This window comes from Canis lupus, chromosome 31 (genome assembly GCF_048164855.1).
Source record: "Canis lupus baileyi chromosome 31, mCanLup2.hap1, whole genome shotgun sequence".
In the NCBI taxonomy this organism is placed as follows: Eukaryota; Metazoa; Chordata; class Mammalia; order Carnivora; family Canidae; genus Canis; species Canis lupus.
This window is the reverse complement of record NC_132868.1, coordinates 29,377,130-29,384,627: the sequence shown is the minus strand read 5'-3', so window position 1 is coordinate 29,384,627 and position 7,498 is coordinate 29,377,130.

The window sequence follows — 7,498 nt, the reverse complement described above, 5'->3', positions numbered from 1 at the left end:
GATTTCATTTTTCCCATATCCACTCTAGGCGTTACAGACTTTTAGCTACTAAACTTAAGTAGTACTTTGTTTGGGCTGGAGAGTTTAATATAAGAGTGATTTGGGGGCACCTGGGTGGCTCAGTGGTTGAGCATCTGCCTTTGGCTCAGGGCATGATCCCAGGATCCTGGAATGGAGCCTGCTTCTCCCTCTGCCTGTGTCTGTGCCTCTCATGAATGAATGAATGAATGAATGAGAGTGATTTTGAATTTAAGTGAAGCATGCACCTCCTTCCCTGTCACTGTCCTCCATACTCTCTGTGGTAGGTGGAATTCAGTTTTAAGATGGCCCCTGCATCCTCACCCCCTGGGGCACACCCATGCATAATAACCTTCCTCGGGACTGTGGCCAGGACCTGTGAATATGACTGATGCCCCTCCTGCAGGTAAATCACGATACATTGCAAAGGTGAAGGTACTTTCCAGATTCAAGGAAGGCTCCTTATCAGTTGACCTTAAGCTATTCTAAAGGACAGTATCCTGGTGGCCTTGACCTACTCATCGGTGCGCATTCAGAGTGTCTTGGCCCTTCCTGAGGCAGCAGAGATGCTTTCTGGCCGGCCTTGAAGAAGCAGACAGACGTGCTGTGAACTGCTCATGGAGAAGGGCGGCTGAGGGCCTGAATTCCACAATTGTAAGGAACTGAATTCTTCCAACGAGCTCCAGAATTGGATCCTGAGCTCCAGAGGAGAATGCAGCCTGTATGACTCCCTGATTGCCATCTTGTGAGACCCTGAGCTGAGGACCCAGCTAAGTCATTCCCACACCTCGGATTCTCTGAAAACCATGAGATAATAAACATGCACCACTTGAAGCCACAAAATTGGTAAAGATTTATAAATCAGGCACAGAGCCCTCACCTTGATTCACACATATCCTCTTTCCCATCTTTTTTACATCCTAGAGTTTCATTAGTGATCTCAACTGTTTCGGTTACTAAAATTTAGTCCTATCCAGTTCACAGTTTTAATGTCATTATCAATTTAAAGATCCTCCTCTTACTCAGTACAAGTCATAGCTGTGACACCTGTCTGCTTGGAGTAACGTGGGTAAAGTTCTGTCTTTCCCACTCTTTCAGGGTCTAGATTTCTGTGTTGGGTTCTGTCAAGAGGAAAAGGAGACCCAGAAGTAACATTATATTGGTATATGTGGTGGGAGGTTTGATCAACTTGGTCTGATTTTACTGTCTACAGAAGTGGCACTAATGTCTTTCTCAAGGATGTTCAGCTTCACTCCAGGCCCCCTCTGTGGCTGAGGGTTCCCCCTAGAGTAGGGCAGTCAGACCTCCCCTGGTCTCCTGCCAGTAGCCTACACCCAAAATGTCTTTCCAATTTGACATAATGACTCCTTGTCACTGAACCTGTCTGAAACCCATGGTCCCTCCTCTGACCTCACTCTCTCCCTCAGTGGATACCTGCATACGTCGAGGTTCTCTTCTCTGATTTCTGAGGATTGTGGAGAACTGGAAAGGGATGAGGTTGCCCCCAGCACCTGGCATGTTATGCTACAATACCTTCAAGCCCTGCAGGAAAGCTCCTTTAATTCTCCCACCTTCGGAAATGTGTTAAGAGGGAACTAGTCTTTTTTTTTTTTTTTTTGGGGGGGGGGGGACTAGTCTCTAAATTCATTAATGCTCTCCACTTTCAGGGAACCCATATCAGGCTCTCTCACAAAACCAAAGAACAGGACCAGGTTTGGTTTGGTCTACATAGACCTTAGTTCAGTAATCATCGCGCCAAAGAATAAAAAGAAAGATTCCTTTTTTGGATCCAAACACTGTATATTATTGGTACCTTCCATTAGAATTTAGAGTACAAGAGACTTTTCCCTCAAATTTGAGCGTTAGCTAAACTTCCTGGACAATAGGAAAAGTCTCGCATCTGGTCGCATAGTTAATTTATCCAAGACAGCAAAATCAGCTATGTAAGGAGAGAAAACTATAAAGCTCTAAAGACTAAAGCGCCATCTACACTCCTCCTCCTCCCTACAAATAAATATATGCTTATTCACCATTCATAGAGCAAGCTGTCAAAAAATTTCCATCAGTTTTTCCCTCCGACAATCTTCACCAAAAATAGAAAAGATACCCAGGCTCTAGGTTTGAATTTCCATACAGTGGATTCTCAATAAACAGCAACAGTTAGACTGAGACCCATTCACAAAAAATAAGCAAAAGCTTACTTCAGGTATTGTGGATATACCACCTTATTGATGTCAGGGCTCGGCCCACTTTCTGACTGTGAGAACTCCTAGAAAAGTCTCTGGTATGGGATGCCTGAGTGGCTCAGCAGTTGAGCATCTGCCTTTGGCTCAGGGTGTGATCCTGGGATCCGGGATCGAATCCCACATCAGGCTCCCTGCTTGGAGCCTGCTTCTCCCTCTGCCTATGTCTCTTTCTCTCTCTGTGTGTGTCTCTCGTGAATAAATAAATAAAATCTTAGGCAATAAATAAATAAATAAATAAAATCTTTTTTTTTTTTTTTTTTTTAACAACATGATTTTTTTATAAGTCTCTGGTACAATCGCTTCTCGGCCTTTTGGCTAAGATCAAGTGTAAAAGTCTCTGGTACACAAGACATCTGCCCCAGTTGGATATGAAACAAACATTAACCCTGCAAAGCTGCATATCCGCTCAGGAAAGCATACATCTTCAGTGTCATCTTTTTTTAAATTTATGAACTTTATTTTCTTAGAGAAATTTTAGGTTCACAGCAAAATTTAGCAAAAAATCCAGAGAGTTTCCATATACCCTCATCTACCTCACTGACACACAACTACTGTATTACCAACATCCGCCACCGCATGTGCACGTGTTACAACTGATAAACATACACTGGCACATCATTATCACCCAAAGTCCACAATTTGCATTAGACTTTAGTCTTGGGTGTTGTAACATTCTGCAGGGTTTAACAAAAGTACAATGATATATATCCATCGTTATGGTATGGACCGTAATAGTTTAAATGCCATAAAAACCTATGTTGACACAAAAGTGCACAATGATACATAGTTTATCATAGAGTCCATTCTCGATTATGCATATTCTAGGGCTTGGACAAATATACATCATATATCTATCATTAAAATGTACAGAATAGGGATCCCTGGGTGGCGCAGCGGTTTGGCGCCTGCCTTTGGCCCAGGGCGCGATCCTGGAGACCCGGGATCGAATCCCACATCGGGCCCCCGGTGCATGGAGCCTGCTTCTCCCTCTGCCTGTGTCTCTGCCTCTCTCTCTCTGTGTGTGTGTGACTATCATAAATAAATAAAAATTTAAAAAAATAAAAATAAAACAAAAAATAAAATGTACAGAATATTTTCACTGCCCTAAAAATCCTCTGTGCTCTAGCCATCCACCCTGCCCCCATCCCAGCAACCACTGATCTTTTTTACCATCTCCAGTTTTGCCTTTTGCAGAATGTCCTATGGCTGGATTCCTACAGTATGTAGCCTTTTCAGATTGGCTTCTTTCACTCAGCAGTATGCATTTAAGATTCCTCTACATTTTCTCATGGCTCGATAGCTCATTTCTTTCTAGTGCTGAGTAACAGTCCATTGTTTGGGTCTACCATAGTTATCCATTCACCTACTGAAGAACATCTTGGTTGCTTCCAACTTTTGGCACTTAAGAATCAAGCTACTAGAGACATCTGTGTGCAAGTCTTTGTGTGAACATAAGTTTTCAATTCATCTGGGTAAGTACCCCGGAGCAGGACTGCTAGATCTTACGGTAAGGCAATGTTAGTTTCATAACAAATTGCAAACTCTCTTCCTAAGTGGATGCACTGTGTTTTATTTCCACCAATAATGAATGAGAGCTCCCATTGTTCCACATCCTTGCCAGCATTTTGTGTTGTCAATGTTTGGAATTTTTACCATTCTAATACATATATAGTGGTATCTCATTGTTATTTTAATTTGCATTTCCCTGATGACAGATGATGTGAAGCATCTTGTCATATGCTCACATGCCATCCGTATATCCTCTTTGGTGAGGTGTCTGTGAAGCTATTTGACCCAGTTTTTAATCAGATTGTTTTCTTATCCTTGACTTCTAAGAGTTCTGTGTATATATTTTGCAAATATACATATATGTGTATATATTAGATGTATTAGATGGGTCTTTGTCATATTTTCTCTCAGTCTGTAGCATGCCTTCAAATTCTCTTGACTGCCTTTCACAGAGCAGATGTTTTTAATTTTAATAGACTAATTAATTTATCAATTCTTTCTTTCATAGATGGTGCCTTTGATATTGTATCCAAAAAGTCATTACCATACCCAAAGTCATTAGCATACCCATACCCAAGTCATTACCATGACCCAAGGTCATCTAGACCTTTTCCTGTTATCTTCTAGGAGATTTATACAGGTTGGTGGCTTTATTTGTCAATTACTAAAATAACACCTAGTACATGGTATACACTTAAATTTTTTTTTTACACTTGAATTTTTACTAAATCAATGTACTTGTTTATTTGGTATCCCTGCATGCAGTATAATAAAGAATTTGTTTTCTTGCTTTAGGTTTCTGACAAGGAATATCAAAAACCCTTACAAATTCCTAAGTGAAATGAGTCTTTGCAATGCTAAATAGGTGACTACTGTGGACCTCTAGGTAGCTTCAGGATGGAGCTGGTCACAAGAAAGACCAACCAAATAATTATAGGTTTGATTTTTTTAGCCCTCTCAACCTCCAGGGAGTGGAGGGAGACTACAGATAGAGCTTAATGCCTTGACCATTGATTTAATTAATTGTGCCTTTATAGTGAGAAACTCCGCCATACTTTTTCCTGATTGGTGATCACATGGTTATGCTGGGAGCATGAACCACTCCAATTCTTCAGATAGAAGGCATGGAAACTCAGTATTCAAGATCCTCTCCAACTCTGCTCTTTATGCGTGCCCTATTAAAACAACAACAGCAACAAATAAGTCTAGTGCTTTCCTGATTTAAGCTGTTTGAATAATCAAACTTGCTCTGGGTTGCGGGAACTCCCTAATTGGTAGTTGGTCAGAAATGTGAGTGCCTTCAGGATCCCCCAGACTGGCTTCTACAGTAAGGGCATCTGGATGAGGACTCTCTCCTTAAACCTATGGATCCTCATCATAACTGGGTCGTTCACATCAAACCCTTAATTGCATTTCCACAAGTGTGTACATGGTATTTGCCTGGTACCTACAACCAAAGCTCAGTCTCAGTCAAACTGCAAATTCTCACAATTAATGCATGCAGTAATTTTTAAACTAACTGTACGATAAAATGACAAAAAGGAGTCTAATCAGTGCATTGATTTTTTTCCATGCTGCTGAATGTTTGCCCTTCTTTACTTTTTAGCCAGTGACCTATATATATATTTGTTTCTCTGAGAAGTATCATTAAGGAAAATTTTATGGACATAAAAATAAAATTGAGATGCCAGGAACTACAGCTTTGAAATGAATTGATTAAGGTAAATCAAGCCATCATTAACAGGAGCTGAAATATATTGTCACTACATCAGTTCAAATGGGACACTCATTAATTTTATGTGTTCCATGAAGAGTATATTCAAATAACTTCTAGGTTAGAAGGGGTAAGTAAATTAGGCAAAACATTAGGCAGGCATTAGAAAAGCAGGTGATTCCTATTACACAGGTTTTTCATAAGCTGAGATAAGGATCTACAATAGCGGCAATCAATTATTTCAAAAGAAATTCAAATTCAAAAATCAATAACAGGCTTGCTTTGTGCAAGGGGAATATCTAATAGCAGCAATCAGTAACTAGGGCAACTTCTAACCTGATACATTTAGCCAAAATGATTTCAATTTCTATCTCCAAGTATGTTTTAGTGCTTCTATTCCATCTTATTACTTTGAAAATTTTCATTAGAGATTCAAGGCTTTTCAGAACTGAAAGTCACCATAGAAATCATTATGAGAGAACATCTGCTGGAGACACCTTATGAAGTTAAATTTGAATTTGGTTTAAATATGTAATAAGGGTGATTGTTATATTACACTAATCCTCTTGCTTAATGAAAGCAAAGTGAATAAATATAGGTGTTGTGTTTCACTTGTAAGTAAGGACTACAAGAATTTAGGATATTTTAGAAGTGCTGGGCAGATTTTATCTTTATCCGTCAAATATAAAATATAAAATTTGTTAGCAAATCAATAGTGCAAAGGAAGAAAATGTTTCTTCTACTGGAGAGTAAAGGACAACCACTGTTTCAATCACCACTTTAACAGCAGTGTTTACATTCAAACAATAAACTGTTAATTACAAATGATCGTTATCCATTTGTAAAAAAAACAACTTCTCAAAGATATATATAGCCGCCACTTCCTCCTCGAAAGCCACCATCAAAATATCTCGGTGCCCTAGAACCCAACAAACCTAAATTACATTTTTAAAATAGTCTATAAATTTGATTCCTTATAAAGTTAGATTACCCTCTTGGCCACTCCAAATTAAAGGATTTTTTCAACGTGTGCAAAGAACGAACTAGCTGAAAATATCAACTACAATTCTTCCAGGGGAAGAACTTAAAGGACGCTTTTTTTGTTTTTTTCTTTTTTTACAGAATCCAGAAATGAGCCCAAACCAATTAATCCCAGTCCCAACAATATATTTAAAATTCTATATCTTTCTACCTTTTCAGTAAAGATCATTGAAAAAAAAGTTCAGAAAATCAATACATTAATAAATGATGAATACATACATTAAATAATTATAATTGCCAAATATAGATGCTACCTATTTAAAAAAGCAGATTTTTAAACTATTCTTGTGTGTAACAGGATTTCTCAACCTCAGCACTATGGACATTTTGGGCTGGATAAACGCTTTGTCATGGAAGGCTGTCCTGTGCACCATACTATGTTTAGTACCATCTCTGGTCTCTGCCTACAACATGCCAGCAATACCCACCCCTACCTCAGTTGTAACAACCAAAGATATTTGCAAACATTGCCAAATGTCCCCTGGGGGTGGGGACAGTTTGTTGAATCCCATCCTCCAGGAATTCTTCCCTGCACCCACGCCCCACCACAGCAATTCTGATTCAGCAAGTCTGAGAGATCTTCATTTTTTTTTTTTACAACCTCTCTGCATGTTTCTTATGCGGGTTTTCCCAAACCCCATTTTTGAGAGGCACTACAGTTACTTGCAAGCTACATCGTAGGGAGGGGAGAGGTATTCACAAAAGGCTGAACACTTGTTCAGTAATTTGACCTCAACAGCCTTTCTGACTGTCCAAAGCTGGGAGCCAGAGAAGAACCACAAATGTCCTCTTATTAATAAGAAACCCATGCCTCTTTTCAAGCCCCACAGAATATAGAATGTTTTCAGGAGCTCTGGATTCTCCCAACAACCCTCTGAGGGGGAGATAGGAAAGCTATTTTACAAACAGGTTTCCATAACCATTTCTATCTCATTAGGATTTATATTTCTAGTTTCTGTAATCATGAATA